Source organism: Pongo abelii, chromosome 19, assembly GCF_028885655.2.
Source record: "Pongo abelii isolate AG06213 chromosome 19, NHGRI_mPonAbe1-v2.0_pri, whole genome shotgun sequence".
Classification (NCBI taxonomy): domain Eukaryota; kingdom Metazoa; phylum Chordata; class Mammalia; order Primates; family Hominidae; genus Pongo; species Pongo abelii.
The window spans coordinates 5,773,549-5,796,036 of NC_072004.2; the positions used below are offsets into that span (position 1 = coordinate 5,773,549).

Below are 22,488 nucleotides of genomic sequence, written 5' to 3' on the forward strand. Positions count from 1 at the left end.
TTGCTTTGTTTTTTCAAGTATGCGTTTTCTCAGAGAAAAGATACTAAAAGGTTGACTACAATTTTGCAAGCGTCCAAGGGATTTTTTGTTGGTACAATAAAATCCTCACGGTGAAAATGTAGAGAATGCAGATTGAGTGCACTGAACCCAAGGGTGCAGGGGCTGGGGTTACAAGGAGGGAGCAGGAACGTCCCAAGGGGACCCTTCCGTGCAGGGTGAGATACTGGGGTCCCAGTCCTGGGAGAGCTTCTCCTGGTTGGCTGTTCCTCTAGCCTGGAGTCCCACAGATGCTGGTGGGGAGAGTTGGAAAGGCACTCCCATTAGACCTGATTTTCTGTTTTCTGCTTCTGTCAGTGTCTCTGGGGGAGACTTACCTAGGGCTAGTGGGGCTTTGGACTTAAGAGAGTTTTGCTTCTGATTTGGGAAGAAAGCAGGACTCGCCCTTCTCCCTAAGCCCACCCCATGACCTCAGAGTCTCATAGAGTTGTGGAGGAGAGGGTCCTGGGTACATTGACTCCTGATACTGGGAGGTGTGAGTCATTTCTGCCCCCGCTTGCTTGAATCAATCTCTTTTTTTAGAATTTAAAATATTAAAAAAATTTGGAAATAATTTTAGATTTACAACAAGGTTTCAAAAATAGTACTGAGTCCTTTTTACCTTTACCCAGCTTCTCCAAGTGTTATCATCTTCCATACTCACAGTATCACGATCACGACCAGGAATTTAGCATCGATATGATAATCTAATTTGTCTGTTCATATTTTGCCAATTGTCTACATTGTGTTTCGTTGTCAAAGTTTTTCGTTTCCTTCAATCTGAGATAGTCCTCAGTCTATCTTTTATGGTTTGGAAACTTTTGAAGAATACTGGCCGGCTGTTTGGCAGGCTGTCTCCTCACTGTGGTTTGCCTGATGTTTGCTCACAATTACATTGAGGATTGCCTTTTTGCAAGAATTCTGCAGAAGTGATGCTGTGTCCTCAGTATAGCCTGTCAGGAGACACGCGAAGTCAGTTCATCTTGCTTAAAGTGGTATCCGCCCGGTTTTTACACTCGTCTCTACTCCCTCTTTTTTTCCTTTGAGACAGGGTTTTGCTCTGTTGCCCAGGCTGGGGTGCAGTGGCACAATTACCATCACCACATGCTGCAGCCTTGACCTTTCAGGCTCAAGTGATCCTCCCACCTCAGCCTCCCAAGTAGCTGAGATTACAGGCGCATGCCACCATGCCTGGCTAATTTTTTATTTTTTGTAGAGATGGGGTAACCCGTTGCTTGAGCTGGTCTTGAACTCCTTGGCTCAAGCGATTCTCCCAGCTCAGTCTCACAAAATGCTGGGATTACAGGTGTGAGCCACCTCGCCCGGCCTCTTCCTTTCTTTACCTGTGTAATCCCCCTTCACTAGCTGGGCGCGTGGTGGCTCACGCCTGTAATCTCAGTACTTTGGGAGGCTGAGGCAGGTGGATCGCCAGGTCAGGAGTTCAAGACCAGCCTGGCCAAGATAGTGAGACCCCGTCTCTACTAAAAATACAAAAATTAGCTGGGCATGGTGGCGGGCACCTGTCATCCTGGAGGCTGAGGCAGAGAATTACTTGAACCCGGGAGGCAGAGGTTGCAGTGATCCGAGACCGTGCCACTGCACTCCAGCCTGGGCAACAGAGCGAGACTCTATCTCAAACAAAAACAAAAACAAAAAAGACTTTCAGCTCCCCTTGTTTATCCTCACTTTTTAGTGGGTGGCACAGAGTCTCAGAAAGGTGAGGAAAGCTGCCCAAGGTCACACAGCCAGGACATGGTCTGCTCCCAAGTCCATGTTTTTCCCCCGTTCTCCAAGATCAGGTCTTGCTCAAAGTCACTGAGCGATTTCACTCTGCTGGGACACAAGCCCAAACTCCTGTGCCACCTCCCTAGAGAGTTGGGAACCAAGGAAATAATGATCATAAAATGTATATAGCGCTTTATAATTGACAAGACTGTCCATCTTTATGGCAGACCCCTGAGTCAGGTGTCGCTATCTTCATTTCGTAGAAGACGAAGCTGAGGGTGAGGGAGTTTGTGTGTCCTGCTCAAAGTCTCAGCCAGTTTGTGGCAGACCTGCAATTTTAACCCATGTTGTTCCACTCCAACCCCAATCCTTGACTAAGTAAATGCCTCCTTTTTCTCTACCTGGACAGGAGAGTGCTGGTTCCTGGGCAGGGTGAGGGGTGCTGAGCCCTTGAGGGAGAGGATGCTCATCTCTTTTAGAATAACCAAGATCTCTCTGAATATTACCTATATCCACAGGTGGTGTCTTACAGGTGATTTGCATGCTTCATAAAAACATAATTTATAGGAATGATAAAATTTTATGTGATTTATAAGACCCGTTAAATGTATGAGGGAACCAGCAGGGCTCATGGATCCTTCTGCTGTCTCTGATTTGGCCAATCAGCAGTTGGCCCTTTAGGAAAGGCTGGTCTGAGTGTTGTCCTGGGCTTGGTGTGGTGGTCCCAGCCTCATGTTGATGGACCAGACAAAGTTCCAGGGATCTGGGGGAGGAGGGGAGACAAGAGGAGGACCCACAGAATCACAAGGCCAGGGTGTGACTGAGTTGCAAACCCTGGAGCGTTGTGGAAGGCCTCCTGGAGGCAGTGGCACTGCCGAGAACTTCTGACATTGGACAGGATTTAAGCAGAGGTAGGTTGCAGTTGTGTGGCCGTCCCAGTGTTTGCAGGGGTGGGAATGGAGTGTGGGTCTCTGGATTGGGGAAAGGAAGGAAGGCTGGCTTTCTGACAGTTCTTCCTTCTCAGGGAATTGAAGCCTTACGCAGGGCTGATCAGAAGGTTACTGCATGCCTAGGACACAGAATTTGAAGACAGGAAGGGATCCTGAAATCCTTGTCATCTGTGGCTGGCATGTGCCATAAGACTTGCCCCTCATCAGCACCAGAGCCCCCAATATCTGGTAGCAGGAGGAAGGGGATTCTGGTTGAGGAAGAGGGAAGCAGATGAGGCCTTGCGACTGCCTCCCGAGGCCCTGAGCATTGTGTTATGAAGAATACTCCATTTGTAAAGGGAAGGGGGGTGCGGGTCTACACCCGCAGAAGGTGGACTGGGGTCATATACCAGAATCTCTCTACAGGCAGATAATGGGACTAGCCCTCTCTCAGCCCTGCAGATAAAAGGTTATGGAATCTTTTGAGAATAAAAGAGAGAGAGACAAAAGGTCAAGCACCCTGTGACTCTCCTGTGGAAGTAGGAAGAGACAAGGTCGTTGCCTTTCCAGCATGTTCTCTAGGTTTTCAGGCAAAATCTTTTAGGTCCACCCTCCCTGTTCAGAAGCCTGAGCAGCAGGCTGGAGCCCTTTCTTCCTGTGCCCCCGTATAGACACTCATTTGTGACACTGCTCCCCAGTATATGCCACAGACCCTCAAACCTACATGCTCATAATGAGCTCATCACGTTCACCTGAGCCTGCTCCTGTCCTGGGCTCTCAGCTCAGAGGTAACCTCTCTGGCCCCTAAGCCAGAAACAGAGGCATTTTTCTCTGTCTCCGTTGTCCCTCACCCCCATATTCAATCACCAAGCCCTGCCCTTTTGCCCCCAAAAATCTCTGGAATTTCCCCACCCACTTTTCTATCCACCATCACTAGCAAAGACATCATATCTTACCTTGTCCCTTGCATGGCCTAACAGCCTCCCTGTGAGGCCATGGTCGCTCTACTAGACAATCCTTCACACTGCCCAGCAGCAATCTTTCCCACTCACATCTGGCCCCATGTCTCTTGCTTGCATAAAACTCTTCACTTGCTCCCTGGTCATCTACGGCATCAAGTCCTAGGCCCTGGGCCTGGCATTCAAGGCCTTTCAGACATGGCTCTGCTGCTTTTTGCAGTATATTCTCCAGCAGTCATCCCCAATTGCCTGTTCTATGCCAATGTCACATGTATTTGCCTGATAACCCCGTGTTGTTTCACTCCCTTTGGCTTTTCCAAATGTAATTGACTCTCCCTAGACATGACATCCCAATATGTCTCTCTGGAAAACTCCTATTCATCCTTCAAAACCAACTCTTGTGACACTGCCTCTCTGAAGTACGCCCTGACTTGCTTCACACATAAGCATTCTGCCCTCTCTATCGTCTGTGCATTAGCACGTGTTGTACCTCACTGTGATTATTTGTTTGCACATCCATTCCCATGGTAGTCTGTGACGTCCTTAAGGGCAGAGGCCAAATCTCTCTCTTTTCCTCTTTCCTCTCTTCCCTCCTTTCTGTCCTTCCTCTCCTCCTTCCCTCTCTCTTCTCCCCCTCTTCTCTTTTTCTTCCTCCCCCTCCACCAGTCTTAACCTTCCAGCCGTCAGCTGTTTCCTGAGTGCCAACCGACATGCCAGCTCTGCTCTAAAGTTTGCGCATTCTCACAGAGGTGCTGTCCTTGACAAGGCCCCACATCGATAAATTCCATGGTCCCCTTGGGATGTGAACTGTAACTAGGAGTTATAGCCAGACAATCTCACAGAAGATGTGCCCTGAAGAAAGCAGAGTAGGGTATTGCACCTAGAGCAACCGTTAGGTGGAGCGGGGTGGGGTGGAGGAGGTCTCTGCTGAAGAGGAGCCATTTGGGCCTGAACGACAAGAGGGATTTGGCTGTGCAAGGAGAGCAAGAGAGAGAACTGCTTGTTCAAAGGCCTTGCGGTGGGGTGAGCTTGGTGCATGGAAAGAGTAGGCTGGCGAGGCCTAAGAGAAGTGAGCAGGGGAGGTAGGCACAGCCTTGGAAGGTGAGGGCACAGGTCATTCCTAAATCCCTGCCTGTGTCTTGTAATCCCCCAGCTACATTGGGATCCCAGAACCAGAGCCACTAGCAATCTCACCCTAAGGGGAAGAGAAGAGGAGCCAGGCATGGCTGTCTGCAGTGTGCCTCTCACGGATACTTTTACCTGGCGGACAGCCCAGCGCCTAGTTGTCTGACCCGTGATCAAGATGTCCCTCACAGGGAAAACTTGTTTATTCTGACAAATGCCTTGGTGGTTCCTGTGTCCAGTGAATGCCTGCCTGACCATTGCTCTGAGCTGGGAGCTTGTGTTATCCCCTGCGTCCTGGGGAAAACCTGCTGGGGCAGCCCCTGGTTCTTCCTTTCTTCTCTGCAGCTGGGGTTCTCTGTGTTCAGGGATTACCCAAACCACGACTTTCTCTGGAGACCAGTGATGGCAAAGCATTCTCTTCTGCTCCTGCCAAGTCGCCCTCACTCAGCTCAAGGCCTTTGGCATTCCTTGGAGACTTCTTCTCACTGCCGTTGGAGGAAGATGCTGATTCACGCCAGATTCCATCTTGGGGTGCATGCCCTTGGTCTTCCTCTGCTCCACACGCTCCTTCCGCAGCTTTGTGCATGGTTGCTCCTGCCTGTCATTCAGGCTTTGGCTCCAACAGCACTTACTGAAGAGAACTTTTTTGGTAGATGCATAGCTTTTAAAATTTTTTTTAAATTTTTTAATTTTTTAAACGTAGTATTTTGGATTCAGGGGATACATGTGCATGTTTGTCACAGGGTATATTGTGTGATGCTGAGGTTTTGGCTTCTATTGATCCTGTTACCCAAAGAGTGAACATAGTCCCCAGCAGGAAGTTTTTTAACTCTTGCCCCCATCCCTCCCTCTCCCCTTTTGGAGCCTCCTGTATCTGTTGTTCCCATCTTTGTGTCATGTGTACTCAATGTTTAGCTCCTAATTATAAGTGAGAATTTGTGGTATTTGGTTTTCTGTTTCTGTGTTAATTTGCTTAGGATAATTGCCTCCAGCTGCATCCATGTTGCTGCAAAGGACATGATTTCATTCTTTTTCATGGCTGCATAGTAATCCTTGGTGTATATGTACCACATTTTCTTTATCAGTCCACTGTCAATGGGCGCCTGGGCTGATTCCACATCTTTGCTGTTGTAATGAGTGCTGCAATGAGTATCAGCATGCAGGTGAGGAGACCTTCTTGATTGCCTTTTCTTTTTCCTTCTTTTTTTTTTTTTTTTTTTTGAGATGGAATCTCACTCTGTAGCCCAGGCTGGAGTGCAGTGGTACAATCTTGGCTCACTGCAACCTCCACCTCCTGAGTTCAAGTGATTCTCCTGCCTCAGCCTCCCGAGTAGCTGGGATTACAGGCACACACTACCACACCTGGCTAATTTTTGTATTTTTAGTAGAGATGGGGTTTCACTGTGTTGTCCAGGCTGGTCTTGAACTCCTGGCCTCAAGTGATCTGCCTGCCTCGGCCTCCCAAAGTGCTGGGATTACAGGCACCTGCCACCATGCCCAGCTAATTTTTGTGTTTTTAGTATAGATAGGATTTCACCATGTTGGCTAGGCTGGTCTTGAACTCCTGACCTTAAATGATCCTCCCACCTCGGCCATCCAAAGTGCTGGGATTACAGGTGTGGGCCTTTTCTGAGCGGCACTCTTGATACTCTTTATCCCCTTGCCTTGTATTATTTTCCTCCCTGACTCTTCCATCCATGCTTGGGAGATCCACCATTAAAATGCAGACTCCTTGAGGGCAGAGACATGTCTCTTCCATTTACCCCTGTTACTTATCTCCAGCGCCCAGAACAGTGTCCAGCGCATAGCAGTGATCAGTAAACATTTTCTGAGTGAATGCTGATATTTTCCTTTTTTTCCCCCCTTTTTAGTGATTAATATGCATGGAATCCTCATCAAAGAGCAGATTGTGTCAAACCCACAGGGTGTGTGACTCTTGCGTGGCTCAGAACTCATTATCTTCCAGCAGCAAGTTGAGAGATTCTTGGACAGAGATTTAAACAAACGCTCAAGTTGCTGCTTTGACCCAGCTAACCTTCCGGTGAGTTCAGAGTCATAAACCATTATTGTCTCTGCAGGCGGGGAGTACTGCGGGCGCCTCTTGGCACCTGGTGCCTCCGTCTGAATTAGTAGCTCATTCTCTCTATCTGATGCTGGGCCAGGAATGAGAGAGTTTACACTTCCCTGTGTGAGCCTGCTCTTGGCATCTTTAATGGTGTTCTGTGACCACAGAGACACACTCAGGTTCAGATAATCTGAAGGCATTTGTTGATTTGGTTTTAGAGCCCAGAAAAACCAGTGAATGAAAAAGACAGGCCCAGGATGGTGTGTGGGCCAGCTGGCAGGGCCCGGACCATTGCCCAGGACCCGACTCCTCACCTGGTATTTTCCCATTGCTCTGGGATCCTCCGGCCATCCAAAGATGATTCCCCATTCTCACGGTTTCTGTGCTCATCCCTGCCACTTGGCAGCTGTGGCTCTTCATGAAATTTATGCAGCAAATTTTTTTTAGTTATGGTCAAATACACAAAACATAAAATTGACCATATTAACCATTTTTTTTTTGAGACGGAGTTTCGCTCTTGTTGCCCAGGCTGAAGTGTAATGGTGCAATCTTGGCTCACTGCAACCTCTGCCTCCCAAGTTCAAGCAACTCTCCTGCCTCAGCCTCCTGGGTAGCTCGGATTATAGGCATGTACCACCACACTCGGAAATTTTTTTTTAATTTTTAGTAGAGATGGAGTTTCATTATGTTGGCCAGGCTGGTTTCGAACTCCTGACCTCAAGTGATCCGCCCACCTCAGCCTCGCAAAGTGCTAGGATTACAGGTGTGAGCCACCGCGCCCAGCCTCAAGATATATTTTCAATGGGATGTCAAACCTCTAGATTTCCCTAGATGATGAAGACCTTACTGGGTTTAGGCACTCAGAAACTTCAGAGAAAATTCCTTCAGTTTCTTTTTCTGTGCTAGGGAGAACTTTCACACTTCCTGTGGGGCATGAGGTAACCAGGAGCTGTCTGGTGCTCTTTGGTTGCCACTGGGCACGGTGCCTTGACATTTAGAGGAAGGCGGCATGAGGACTAGAGGAGTCAGGAGGGAAGGCAATGTTCTCTTGGGCTGGGGTTACCTGCAGGTGAGGGCTTTGAGCCCAGGAAAGCTCCTCTTGTGCCTCTGACTGCCTCTTACACCATCCAACTAGCCCACCTAAGGGAGGGGCAGTGAAAATAGGGAAAAGATAACCCTGTCCCTGTTACAGGAATATTGGGGAGGCACAAACTGAGTTTTGTGGTGCCAGGGTCATGTCTTGGCCTAAAGCTGGGGCCAATCCACATATCAGGATTTATCCACTGTAGAATTAGCCCTTGACATTGCAGACCTGCCTCAAGCAAAGAAGATGAATGCCAGAGGACAGAGAGGGCCTTTTTTTCCCTGCATGTCTCAGTGGATAGAAAGGGCAGAGAAGAAAACCCTGGCCTGCTAACAGATCAGCGAGATGGCAGGCAAGGAGTCTGGTCCTGCCCGGGGTTCAGTACTTTATTTGCTGTCAAGCTACTTCAGGTGCATTAGTGACTCCTTGATGTTAAATACCTGCTAATTAACAACAGCTGCAATTTGCCTTGCCTGGGGTTGGGGGGGTGGTGGTGGTTGACACCTGGGCTGGGAGTTCTCTGTCCCAGGAGACAGGAGGGCATTAGAGAAAGCCACAGGCCGGTGGGGAACTGTGCAAAGAAATAGTCCCCTGGTGGCTGAGGTGTCCTGCACCATCAGGACTAGCATGGTGACGGTTCAGATTCCAGCGCTGACGTTTGCAAGCGGTGTGCACTTGAGGAAGTCCCTTCTCTCTGAAACTGGTTATCATCTCCGACATGGGCCTAGTACTGCATAGAGTTACTACAGCCTTAGATGAGATGATGCCTGCAGAGCTCAGCACAGAGCAGGCTTATTGAAACCCTCAACAGCTGACTGAGCGGTGTGTTTGAGGAAGTTGTAATAAAGTAGCAAATCTGGTGTTTCTCCTTCATGTCTATCCTGCCTCAGTTTCTCTTGGTGACCTCCTTTGAATGTACTGATGGCTGCCTCGGTGGCCAATCTTATCTTGGGGCCTTACCCCACTCTGTATCTTGGTCCCACCAGTTTGAAGAATACTTGGCTGGGAAAAATAGTTTTCTGATCATTAGACCAAAGGTCCAGGGCACTAGGGAAGTCTGCTGTGTGGCTCTTTTGGGGGTTGGGGGCTGGGGGTGGAGAAGGTGCTGGCAGAGGAGAGGAAAGGAGACATCTGAGTCTGGTGGGGCTTCTTGGAAAATGTGAGCTCTGAGCCTCTGTTCGAATTCCCAAGGTCTATCCACAAGGATACCCCCATGTCAACTTTTTTTTTCTTTTTAATTTTACTTTAAGTTCTGGAATACATGTGCAGAATGTGCAGGTTTGTTACATAGGTATACATGTGCCATAGTGGTTTGCTGTACCTATCAACCCATCATCTAGGTTTTAAGCCCTGCATGCATTAGGTGTTTGTCCTAATGCTCTCCCTCCGCTTGCCCCCCCACCCCCTGGTAGGCCCTGGTGTGTGTTGTTCCCCTCCCTGTGTCCATGTGTTCTCATTGTTCAACTCTCACTTATGAGTGAGAACATGCAGTGTTTGGTTTTCTGTTCCTGTGTTAGTTTGCTGAGAATGATGGCTTCCAGCTTCATCCATGTCCTTGCAAAGGACATAAACTAATTCTTTTTTATGGCTGCATAGTATTCCATGGTGTATATGTGCCACATTTTCTTCATCCAGTCTATCACTGATGGGCATTTGGGTTGGTTCCAAGTCTTTGCTATTGTAAATAGTGCCGCAATAAACATACACGTGCATGTGTCTTTATAGTAGAATGATTTATAATCCCTTGTGTATATACCCAGTAATGGGATTGCTGAGTCAAATGGTATTTCTGGTTCTAGATCCTTGAGGAATCGCCACACTGTCTTCCACAATAATTGAACTAACTATTAATGAAGGGTCTGAATGAAGGTGATAGCAAGAAAAACCTTGGTGCACAGGGTTTCACCATTTCTCTGACACCCTTCTCTCCAATCCCGGCTCTGATTTGATCCTCATAATAGGCCTGTGAGATGAGTGTGAAGGAAAAGTGGAGGAATTTGTTGTTCAAATAAGTGGAAGTAGCTCCTGTCCCTACGGACGCCTTATGGTTCAACCCTGCATCTGTCTATCAGCCACACAGCATCTTTCTAATAGATTCCTTTTTGGCTTAAGTTAGAGTAGCTTCTATGGCTTGATGCACACACACACACACACACACACACACACACACACACACACACACACACACACACACACACACACACACATTAACTGACAACCAGTAATGGAAAATCATGTGACTATAGTAAAAGAATCTTACTCCACTTGTAGCCATGGGGTTGAGATTGCAAAAACCAAACTCAGGGATGGATATTGCTGTTGCTGTATTATCGTGTCTCACCAGCCTTCACGTGAAGGAAAGGATTTCAGATGGTATCCACTAACAGGAGGAGCAAGTCTTGGAGCATCTGGAGACATCATCACACCCACAATGACTGCCGTGTCTTGACCTGTTCATTGGTGTTTACTACCAGCTTTGAATAGACCCCAGAGCATGAAGAAGTTCTTGCTTTAGTTTTCTGTAGTTGCTGTATCGGGTTACTGTAAACTCTTTGGCTTAAAGCAACACATATTTGCTATCTCACAGTTCTGTAGGTCACAAGTCTGACCTAAGCCTCAAGGGGCTAAAATAAAGGTCTTGGCAGAGCCCTGTTCCTTTCTGAAGGCTCTAGGTGAGAATCTGTTTTCTCACCCTTTTTCCAGTCCTGGAAACTTCCCATATTCCTTGGCTTGTAGCTCCCTTCCATCTTCAAAGCCAGCAATAACCAGTTCAATCTTGATCACATCACATTACATCCCATCCCTCTGTCTCTTCTCTTTTGCCTTCCTTTTCCATATGTAAGGACCCTTGTGATTATGTTGGGCTCAACTGGATGATCTTCCTATTTTAAGGTCGGCTGATTAGCACCCTTAATTCCATCTGCTTCCTTAATTCCCCTTTGGCATGTAACTAACTTATTCACAGATTTTGGGGATTAGAATGTGAACATCTTAGTGGTGGGGTCGGGACGGAGAGGCATTAATCTCCCTAACAGTTTTCCAGCTGTTCCAGGCTGCAGTTAAATTATTAAATACTTTGTCATTTGGCCTTTTGGGATACTCTATGGTGCCTTGGATAAGCCCTGATTGGAAAAATCACAGTGGAGCTCCTTAAATGTTGGAGCTTTAGCAAGTAATTAAACTTCTTTTGTGAAATGCATGCTGAATGTCTGGCCAGAGAAGGTAGACAACCGTGCAATCTGAGCTGTTCAGGGGTTATTGATTGATTTAGCCATGAAGTTAGGTTTTCCCAACAACACTCCATCCAAGAGAAGTGCTGTATATGGAAACAAAACTTCTCAAATAGGTCTTGGATAAGCTATCCATGAAGGCCTGCATAGAGCCTGTGAATGGGTTCAACAATATGGGTCAAGCTTGTTCTGGAAATTATTGCTATTGATTCTGATTTGCCAGCAGTAGCAGCTAACTTGATGCTTCTGGTTCTAAAGAACTCTGAAAGGTCTGAGATCTTACCTTGCAAGCTAATTATTTAGTTTGTTACAGTTTTATGAATGCTGGCAGAAGACATGAGACTCCTGGATCAGAGAAAAAAGACTATTACTCACAGCAGGCACAGCAGACAGCATGAGCTTCAATTTTGCATCAGCTGTCCTTATCCCCAAGTTCCATGGGCTGATGCAAAATGGCCCAGGTGGATGCTGCATATGCAGTAGGTTTGTGTCTCAGCGAAGGAACCCAAGCTTAGGAAACTCCAACATTTTATAATGAGCTGCAAGCAAACCTGCTTCATCCTTTGCCTTAGAGGGAAACATTCTTTTTATTAGCCTGGACAGCGATCAAATCTTCCCTCTTCCCTGGAGGGAGATGCTATATCTTCTAAGGCTGTTTGCTACACAAGCATCCTTGAAAAGATAGTGTGGTTCAAAAGCTGTCAATGTCTCTGCTCAGAAGGCCTGCAGAAGTGTGGGAGACCCACGGAAAATGTCTCGTATGGTAATAATAATGGTATATAATGCCTTCAAAGTCCACTAGCGCCTGGCCCTATTCATTCAACTCATTGAATCCTTAGTTGATTCTATTATCCCATTTAAAAGATGAAAGAAAATGGAAGGCACAGATAAGTGGATCCACAGATGGCAGATCTGGGAGTAGAGATCTGGGTATAGAGACCAAAGTCTGGGCTCTGTGTCGTATTCTGAGGGGACCAGCCAGCCACATGGTGGCAGCCTGATTACCTAGTGGGCAGTTTTCATTATGGAAGTGGCTACAATGGGAACTCCCCAGAATACACACCAATTTGCAATTTGGGCTTGTTTTTCTCTGCCTACATGCCTTGGCCATAACTACCACTTATGAACTTAGTGAATGGCTTTTTATTTATTTATTTTTTTGCTCTCGTTGCCTAGGATGGAGTGCAGTGGCGCGATCTCAGCTCATCACAACCTCTGCCTCCCGGGTTCAAGTGATTCTCCTGCCTCAGCCTCCCGAGTAGCTGGGATTACAGGCATGCACCACCACGCCCGGCTAATTTTGTATTTTTAGTAGAGATGGGGTTTATCCACGTTGGTTAGGCTGATCTCAAAGTCCTGACCTCAGGTGATCTGCCCACCTCAACCTCTCAAAGTACTGAGATTACAGGTGTGAGCCACCACGCCTGGTCCATGAATGGCTTTTGTAGCACATAGCATCTTGTAAAGATCACCTTCCATTTAAGGAGTTACATTACAACAAAAGATGGGGGTCCATGGGCTGAGGCCTATGAGTCTCACTGGTACCCCATTTTCAACAAGAAGCTGCCTCTAAAAAGATTTGAATGGTCTATTGAAAAATCAGCTAGAATAACAGTCACAGCTGGAGACGATAGCTCACAACCTTGGGGTGCTGTCTTGCAGGGTGTGAAATATATTCTGAACCCACACCTAATATGTAGTGGAGAAGGGGTGTCCCCACCAAGGGTCCTCTTTCATCATATGCCTTCACTTCCATCATGTATTGATAGGTTTTCGTTCCTGAGGGAGAAATGCTTCCACCAAGAATCACAATCAAATTCCATCACATTGGAACCCAAGATTCCACCAAGAATCACAATCAAATTCCATCACATTGGAACCCAAGATTGTCCCCTGGTTATCATTAGAGGGGAATTTGGCATCTCCTATGTTGATTGCTCTGTGGAAGGAGGGATTTAGGGATTTTGCTCCGCAAATGAAGCTCGAATGGAAACCCCCCTCTTTCTGCCACTATACCCAGGGATAAAAGTTAACGGGTGCTGCAGGCAGATCAGCAAAAGAGAAGACATTGAAGGATGCAATATTTGTATTGATTTACCTGGTAAGGATCCCTGGTCAACTAAAGCACATAAGCGAGGGGAATTAGGAAGGATTAGCATAGGCGAGAAAGTCATAAATGTGAGCTTTGTCATATGACTTAAGGCAGAAATGAAGGCTATGGCCTTTACTTGTATTTTTTTATTTGTTTTCTGCTAAAATGTTAAGATGTATCTTTTCTTATTAATATCTGTAAGGTATATAAATGGTTGTTAAACTTCCTATTGTGTTCAGAGGTGGCAGAGTATCAAAACAGAATGATTATGATAAAACCTGAAGAAGAAGGGACATTTTCCAGAGATCCTAGACTTTATTTTATTTTTTATTTTTTTTGAGACAGGGTCTTGCTCTGTCACCCAGGCTGGAGTGCTGTGGCGCCATCTCAGTTCACTGCAACATCTGCCTCTTGGGTTCAAGTGATTCTCCTGCCTCAGTCTCCCAAATAGCTTGGACTACACATGCCTGCCACTATGCCTGGCTACTTTTTGTATTTTTAGTAGAGACAGGGTTTCGCCATGTTGACCAGGCTGGTATTGAACTCCTGACTTCAAGTGATCTGCCCAGCTCTGCCTGCCAAAGTGCTGGGATTATAGCTGTGAGCCTCTGCGCCCGGCCAGATCCTACACTTTAAAGCTGGACACAGCATTGGGTTTTCTTCTTTTAAAGGAGAGAGGAAGGTATTGTGTTTTTGGCCAACCATGAAGTAGTTATTTAAATGCAGCTCCTCCAAGATCTTTTTTTTTTTTTTTTTTTTTTTTTTTTTTAATTTTGAGACAGAGTTTTACTCTTTTTGCCCAGGCTGGAGTGCAATGGTGTGATCTTGGCTCACTGCAACCTCCGCCTCCTGGGTTCAAGTGATTCTCCTGCCTCAGCCTCCCGAGTAGCTGGGACTACAGGCATGTGCCACCACACCCGGCTAATTTTTTGTATTTTTGGTAGATACCAGGTTTCACCATGTTAGCCAGGCTGGTCTCGAACTCCTGACCTCAGGTGAACCACCTGCCTCGGCCTCCCAAAGTGCTGGGATTACAGGAGTGAGCCACCGCGCCCGGCTCCAAGATCTTAATGTTAGTAAAAATTGCTGTGTGTGTGTGTGCGCACATGTGCACACATGCATGTAAAGTGGTAAGCCAAAGACAAATGTAGTGAATGTCTGGTTATGGCCCACCCAATATCCTCCTCCCTTCTTCTGTCGACGGCATTTGGGGGAAATTGCCCATCCCCAACTCTACATTGTCCTGAGGGAGCTGCCAGTCACAGCCCAGGACAGTAACTAACCCTCTTCACCTTCAGGCTCAGTGATCTGAAAACTAAGTCACCATTGTCCAGGGCCCAGAGTGGCTGAGAGGTGTGCCTGTGTCTCAGAGGACTGGCTGTCTGCTAAGATTAGACTGAATGACCCACTCTGAAGCCAGGGATGCAGTGGGAACCCGGTATCTCATTCAGAGGCAGCCAGCTTGGACAAAGCATAATTTATAATGTTCTGCATAAATATTTTAAGCAGTTTCTGGTTACCTTCTAGAAATTAAGAAATCAAACCCTTTCTGAATCAAATGAAAGTCAGCTTTATTCTAAAGACTCATTTTAAATATTGGAAAATTCCCCAAGAAATGCACTTTCAGCCACTAAGGAAAACAGTATAATGGTTCATTAAAAAAATTAAAAATAGAATTACCATATGATCCACCTATTCCACTTCTGGGTATATGTCCAAGAGCACTGATAGTGGGGTCTCGAGGAGATATTTGCACACCCATCTTCATTGTGACATTATTCACAATAGCCAGAAGGTGGAAGCAACCCAAGTGTCCACTGACAGATGAATGGCTAAACAAAATAAGATATATGCATAAACTGGAATATTATTCAGCCATAAAGAGGAAAGAAATTGTGGCTGGGCGCAGTGGCTCACGCCTGTAATCCCAGCACTTTGGGAGGCTGAGGCAGGTTGATCACCTGAGGTCGGGAGATCGAGACCAGCCTGGCTAACATGGTAAAACCCCATTTCTACTAAAAATACAAAAAATTAGCTGGGCGTAGTGGCGGGTGCCTGTAATCCCAGCTACTTGGGAGGCTAAGGCAGGAGAATCGCTTGAACCTGGGAGGTGCAGGTTGCAGTGAGCCGAGATCAAGCCACTGCACTCCAACTTGGGCAACAAGAGTGAAACTCCGTCTCAAAAAAAAAAAGGAAAGAAATTTTGACACGTGCTACACAACATGGAGGAAACTGATACCATGCTAAGTGAAATAAGCTATTCACAAAAGGACACATATGATTCCACTTATATGCGGTCCCTAGAGTAAATTCGGAGACAAAAAGTAGAAAGGTGGTTATCAAAGGGGAGAGAGGATGGGGAGTGATTTTTTAATGGGTACGGAGTTTCCATTTTGCAAGATGAAAAGCGTTCTTGAGACAGATGGTGGTGAGGGTGGCACAGCCGTGTGAATATACTTAATACCAGAGAACTGTATATTTAAAAATTGTCACAATGGTAAATTTTATGTTAGGTATATTTCACCACTTTAAATAAATAAAAGAAATGGACCAGGTGCGGTGGCTCATGCCTGTAATTCCAGCACTTTGGGAGGCTGAGGCAGGCAGATCACTTGAGGTCAGAAGTTTGAGACCAGCCTGGCCAACATGGTGAAACCCCGTCTCTACTAAAAATACAAAAAATTATTCAGGCGTGGTGGGACATGCTTGTAATCCCAGCTATGCGGGAGGCTGAGGCAGATGAATCACTTGAACCCAGGAGAAGGAGGTTGCATTGACCTGAGGTTGTGCCATTGCACTCCAGCCTGGGCGACAAGAGTGAAATTCCAGCTCAAAAAAACAAAACAAAGCAAAAGGAAAAAAGAAATGCAGTTTTGTAATTTTCAAAGATCTATGGTACTAAGGACAGAAACTTTGTAAAGGGCAGAGGGACTTACACTAAGGGACAGATTTTCTAGGAAATTGGGATTGGCACGAAGGTGTAAAGTTGATGATGCTGAGTTGGTTTTTTTTTTTTTAATTTGTGTATTTATTATTATTATACTTTAGGTTTTAGGGTACATGTGCACAATGTGCAGGTTAGTTACATATGTATACATGTGCCATGCTGGTGTGCTGCACCCACTAACTCGTCATCTAGCATTAGGTATATCTCCCAGTGCTATCTCTCCCCCCTCCCCCGACTCCGCAACAGTCCCCAGAGTGTGATGTTCCCCTTCCTGTGTCCATGTGTTCTCATTGTTCAATTCCCACCTATGAGTGAGCAGGCAACCTACAAAATGGGAGAAAATTTTCGCAACCTACTCATCTGACAAAGGGCTAATATCCAGAATCTACAATGAACTGAGTTGGTTTTAAACACCTTATGAAATCTGTGTATCGGGCTTAAGCTCTGATCCTGCTCAGTGAGGCTGACGTTTGCAGAGAACACTGGGCCATCTCCTGCTCTGTTTCTGTTCCGACTCACATACACATGCTGAACCTTTTGCCTGCCCACAACAATGCTGGGATTCTTGGACCCACAGGGCTTTCTGCTTCTGGGGAGGCCTTTGGGGAGTGGGCGACACCATTCTGTGTAACAGGGCTGTGTGTTCCAAGCTCCTCCCCTCTAGGGCAGGGTGAGGGTGGACTGCAGGCAATTGGGCCTTTGACCTGGCTGTGCCTGCGTGGGCACTGTGGGAAGTGCCTGGGGAGCCACTTTGAGCAGCAGTAACCTGTTTTTCTCCCTTTACAGCATTTCTGGCTTTGTCTCTCACCTCCAGTGTGGGCTATTATGGAAGCTGGACTTGAAGGACCAACTTGGCTATCAGCTTGCGGAGTGACCACACCAAGTCCTTTATCCCAGTGGGCCTTGCCTTCCTGTTTATAAAATGGATGAGAGCAGTGAATCTAGTCTGATATAAACCAGAGCAGGGGCAGTGCAGATGGTGGGGAGAGGACAAGGAGCAGGAACCAGTGGAGGTAGAATTAAATATCATGGATGTGACTCTTATTTCACAAATGCAGGAACAAAACGAATATTACAATTCTTAATTTTATTCTAAATCGACTTAAGTCTGACTGAGTCCGTATCTCACCAGGAGGGTGGGAGAGTCAGCTTCATTCATCGACAGGCTCCTCATCCTCCCCATTTCTTGGGCTCCATGAAGATTTCAGGAATTTAAGGGGTACCTGGAAAGTAGGCTAGGTGTTTAATTTCTACGCCATTATGGGAATTGTTACAGAATCCTCATTTCCCAGTGTGGTCCCTGGAAGTCCAGCAGCTTTCTGATTCCCTTGGGGGCTGAGAATTTTTTGCCACGGCTGGGAAATTTTAGCATCCAACTTTGTAAGGACAGCATGCAGGAGGAGGAGCAGGGGTGGAGGAGTCCTCCCCAGGACACACCTAGCACATGGGACACAGTTCCCAGCTACTCTAGAATCACCAAGGTCTTTCCTATTTCCAGTCTGGTAGAAACCAGCCCCAAACCTCTTGTGACTTCCCAAAGCCATTCTTTCCTTCCCTCTCAGGAATATCAAGCATAACCTCATCAAACAGTTGAGGATTTCACAAAAGTCTGGAAAACCTTTGACTTCAGGCAGTTTCTGTATTCTGCCCGGCCAAAAAAAAAAAAAAAATTGTCTCTAAGACAGGGAATTGCACAAGAAAAAAAAAAAGAAAAGAAAAGGATTATGGGCCTGAAACTGGGATAGAGAGAAATACAGAGAGAATGACACGAATTCATATCTCAGATAAGTTTTTTCCAATCTGCATGAGCTCTTAGCAGATCATGATCAGCATAACAAAAAGAAAGAGTAGTGTAGAAAATATCAGAGCATCTCCCACATAGCAAGGGTGTGGGTTGTTTCATACATTTAGAAGAGTGTTCTGAGCTGGTCATAGCTGAAAAAGTTTATCCTGCCGGAGATGAAAGGGGTGGGGCAGGCATCTACATTAAAAACAAAACTCACAGGTGAATCTAATGTGCTGCTAAGGCTGCGAACCCCTGGTTTAGATACTGATCAGACGAGAGTGTGTGGGGAACCAAAATGTTGGTATTTTTAGCCTGCCTAAAGCCATTCAGCAAAAAACAGAGACTATAATGGAGGTGGAGGCAGGTGGTGAGGGCAGATAATGAGTTCGAAGGGGGAAATGTGTTTATCAGAGCACAATGGAAATACGTGGAAAGCATTGCTGTCCCTCTAAAGATCTGCAAAGCGCAGCTGTGCTGGATGCTGGGTGGGGAAGGAGCCATCAGGGGAAGCTTTGACCTCTAAAGGGACAAGAAGAGCAGCCAAGAGAAGCCCCGGGACAGGTCTCTCTTGTGTTTCAGACACAGGCGAAACAGCTGAATTCAGGGCTTGAGTTTCTCTCCTTGGCTTTGACAACCTAAATTTCGGACATTTGAAACAGCACTGCCAGCCGTCATCCGCTCCCACCGTTCACCTGGAAGCTTATCTTTGCTCCTGCATTGATTTCTCTCTGTCAGCTCATCATGAAGACAGATGCTTTGGGGCACTCAACATTGGGTGTTCTTTGCAGAAGATGTTCTGCCTTGCAAGTCCTGATGGCTCCCTGAAGGGGCTGTATCTGGTTGAGATAAGATAAGAAGCTTCCTGATTCAGTGGAGGAACAGCTGAAATCAACAGCACGTCTTGACTGTGATTAGTGAGAAGGAGTTGGGGATGGGGGTGGAAGTGATTCACTTGGAAAAGGAACGATTATTTCTAAAGATGAGTTTGAACTTGCTGATGTGTCCACAGCTGGTGGCGTTGAGATACCAGGGATAGATGGACTCTTTGCTCTTTGCAGAAGCTGAGTTCTTAGAGAGTAGGAAAAGTTCACTTTCTGAAAATAGACCAGCTGTACTAACAGTGATTGCTTTATCCATTAGGGTTCTTTCCATTTCCAGTGACAGAAAATCCAGACCAAACATATTCAACAAACAAGCACAAATTTATTGTCATATAATCGCAGTGTCAGAGTTAGGCATGGCCATGGGCTGAGCGCGTTGTGTGTGGGTTAAGGCTCAGGGCCTCCCCGGCAGTCTTTCGTGACTGAGCTCAAGAAGGCTACAAGGAGGCTGTGACTGTGAAAAGCACAGACTGAGGAGCCTTGTTTCAAACCCTGCCTTTGCCACTCATGAGCTGGCTAACATGGGGGCAGGTCCTTTAGTTGCATTGACCCTCGGTTGTGTTATCTATAGAGACAGTGCTGTTGACAGGATAAATGAGAGATGCCATGGAAAGCCCTCTGCACACAGCTGGAGCTCATTGAATGTTAGTAATTGTAGAGGATAATGGTTGTTTTCCTCTTCAGCACCCACACACCTCCTCCTGCCTGGTCTCCTGGCAACAGTTTCAATTCTGTTTATGGGTTGCCCCTCCCTCGGTCTCAGTCACATACCAGGATGGAGCATACAACCCAGCCTAATGCCAGTTAGTATGCCACATTATCTGGGCCTTCATGATTGGCTCATGGATGTCTCCTGACCGAAGCTTGTTCCATTAGAGAGAACATCATGATTTTGCTGTGACTGTCAGGACAAAGATGTGGAAGCATTTCCTCCTGCCCACTGGATTTAAGCCTAGAAGTATATGGCCCCAGAGCTACTGGTGGTCATTTTTCAGCCACAAGGGATGTGCTCAAGTGAGAAAGAAATCCACACAGAGAGAAAAATGAAGACATGAAGAGAGAGACAGAGAAGTTGCTGGTGACGTAATTCAAACCCTTGATCAGCCCATGCCTGATGCTTGCTTCAGACTGTTTGGTTATATGGCAATCAATTTTCTTTTTTGTCTTAATGAGTTTATTCTGGATTGTCTGTCACTTGCAACTGAAAACAATAAACTTGATTTGAGATATGTTTACTGGAAGCATAAAAGAGATTCTTCAAAAAGCCCAAGCCTCTTTTCCTCATTCCTGTTTGGCAGCTAAGAAATTAGGTCCCAATTGTTGCATGTGACTAATTCCTCCCTTCTGTGCGTGAGGCTTCTTGTACCTTGTGTGGGTTTGCTGAAAGTAAAAGAAACTGTTCCAACCACCTGTCACTTCAAAAGAGATTAACTACCTTTGCCTAAAAGAACCTCTGCTACCATGGGAAAATTATACTTATGAGCCATACGGAGGGTCCCAGCTGCTCGGCTGCCATCCCAGGTCACCCTCTCATCACATCACTGGAATGAACAAGGTTCTCTTTGTGGCCATTGCTGCCCAGGCATCCTGGATCCCTCCGAAGCGCAGGCAGGAAAAGAGGCTCAGAGGCTGCGAGGTACTGGCCTTGGTCCTCGGTGTTGCATCTGACCCGGTCTCATTGTGGCTTGGTTTGATGGTTTCTGGGTACAGGAGGCTGACATTCAAGATGATCCCTTGCTACTCGGCCATTGTTCAGTCTAAAGAAGATACCCCTTTGCTCTTCCAAAATGGAGAGGGAGGCTGTGCCCCCAGCCACCTGCTGGACTGCAAACATACAAGAAAGATTGGGCTTGATTGCCGTCCAAGTTGCACGTCTGACTGGCATCACAAATGGAATGGAAATGAGGGCACTACTCCGGAGTGGACATAAGCAAGGATGGTCCATGGGCATTTGGGGTAACAGCAGTCTCTTCCCTCTTGTCTCTGAGAAACTGCCCTTTATGTTGTTGGGGCTGAGAAGCAGAGCTGTTGTTCTGTCTGCAGAAATCCACTGCTTAAGGCCAAAGGAAGGATGGAAGTGCTCTGCTGGCCATTCCGAAGGCTAGGGCCAGGTGTGTGTGTGAGCAGGTATGTGGGATGTTCACAGTGTGCACTGGGAAAGGCTTTTTGGATTGCTACTCTATCTTATTAGAAATCACTATGTGGGCCAGGCGAGGTGGCTCATACCTGTAATCCCAGCACTTTGGGAGGCCGAGGTGGGCAGATCACAAGGTCAAGAGATCGAGACCATCCTGGCTAATACGGTGAAACCCCATCTCTACTAAAAATACAAAAAATTAGCCAAGCATGGTGGCACACACCTGTAGTCCCAGCTACTCAGGAGGCTGAGGCAGGAGAATTGCTTGAACCCAGGAGTTGGAGGTTGCAGTGAGCCAAGATCATGCCACTGCACTCCAGCCTGGGTGACAAAGCAAGACTCCATCTTGAAAAAAAAAAAAAGAAATCACTATTTGAAATTTCACTCCATTATATCAGAACATGTGGGTTCATGTCCTTATTTTGGGGGCGCTAAAAATAAAGATAACTTAGGCATGTGAGAGTTATGTACTGGCCTTCTACACATTTTCCCCTCACTGCTATTCAAACTATTGTGGTTCTCAGTGGGTCCATATTTCCATAGCACAACCAGGTCTCTGCAGATCAGGAAACATGAAGGCCTTAGCTTCCCAAATGGATGATTTATTCCATAATTTGCATAATAGGGATAACATTCTTTATTATTAAGTATTGTATTTTTGTCCTTAGTAATTGATACGGTTTGGCTATGTCCCCACCCAAATCTCATCTTGAATTCCCACGTGTTGTGGGAGGAACCCAGTGGGAGGTAATTGAATCATGGGGGCAAGCATGGAAATGCTGTCCCCATGATAGTGAATAAGTCTCACAAGACCTGATGGTTTTAAAAAGAGGAGTTCCCCTGCACAAGCTGTCTCTCTTTGCCTGCTGCCATCCGTGTAAGACATGACTTGCTCCTCCCTGCCTTCCACCATGATTGTGAGGCTACCCCAGCCATGTGAAACTGTAAGTCCAGTTAAACCTCTTTCTTTGGTAAATTGCTCAGTCTCAGGTATGTCTTTAGCAGCATGAAAACGGACTAATACAGTAATTCCTAGTTTGAGTTGTCTCAGAGTTTGTGTATTAAGAGAGCCAGGCCTGGTGGGTCAGCTCATAGAGTTTCTTTGGTAGTATGGAAGGGGTTCCTCTTCTTCAATCAGGCTAGTGCCCAGGAAGAAGAGGAGTTGATGTAGGGGAAGACTTTGCCCATGAGAAAAGAAGCTGAAACTCATCCCTTCCATCCTGGAGAAGGGTGGAGAGGAGAGGGATGGAGGGGGAGCAAGGAGATCAAATGCCAGAGTCTTTGTGCCCTTTCAGGCACATGCACCTAACCTGGCAATGCTGAAGAAAGATTCATAGAGATCGGAGAGCTTAAAAAGATGAAGTGGGGGGACTATTCCCCTGGGCATAGTCAGAGGGGTGATCTAGTGCTGAGGGCATAGCCCAGTCTCTGGCTCAGAGACAGGCCACTATAGACTAGGAAGGAGGGTACAGCTTTGGCTGTGAGTGAGCCC

The 22,488-nt window shown here is 46.6% G+C and overlaps 1 long non-coding RNA gene across 3 annotated transcripts in view; it reads left to right on the top strand.

Annotated features, from left to right (window-relative positions):
• LOC129051193 (uncharacterized) overlaps positions 1-22,488 on the top strand; it is a 270,726-nt gene that overhangs the window by 165,910 nt on the left and 82,328 nt on the right. For all 3 annotated transcript variants that reach the window (XR_008515266.2, XR_008515265.2, XR_008515267.2), the window contains exon 3: positions 6,646-6,815. This is a non-coding gene — a long non-coding RNA (uncharacterized LOC129051193). The remainder of the gene's footprint in view (positions 1-6,645; positions 6,816-22,488) is intronic.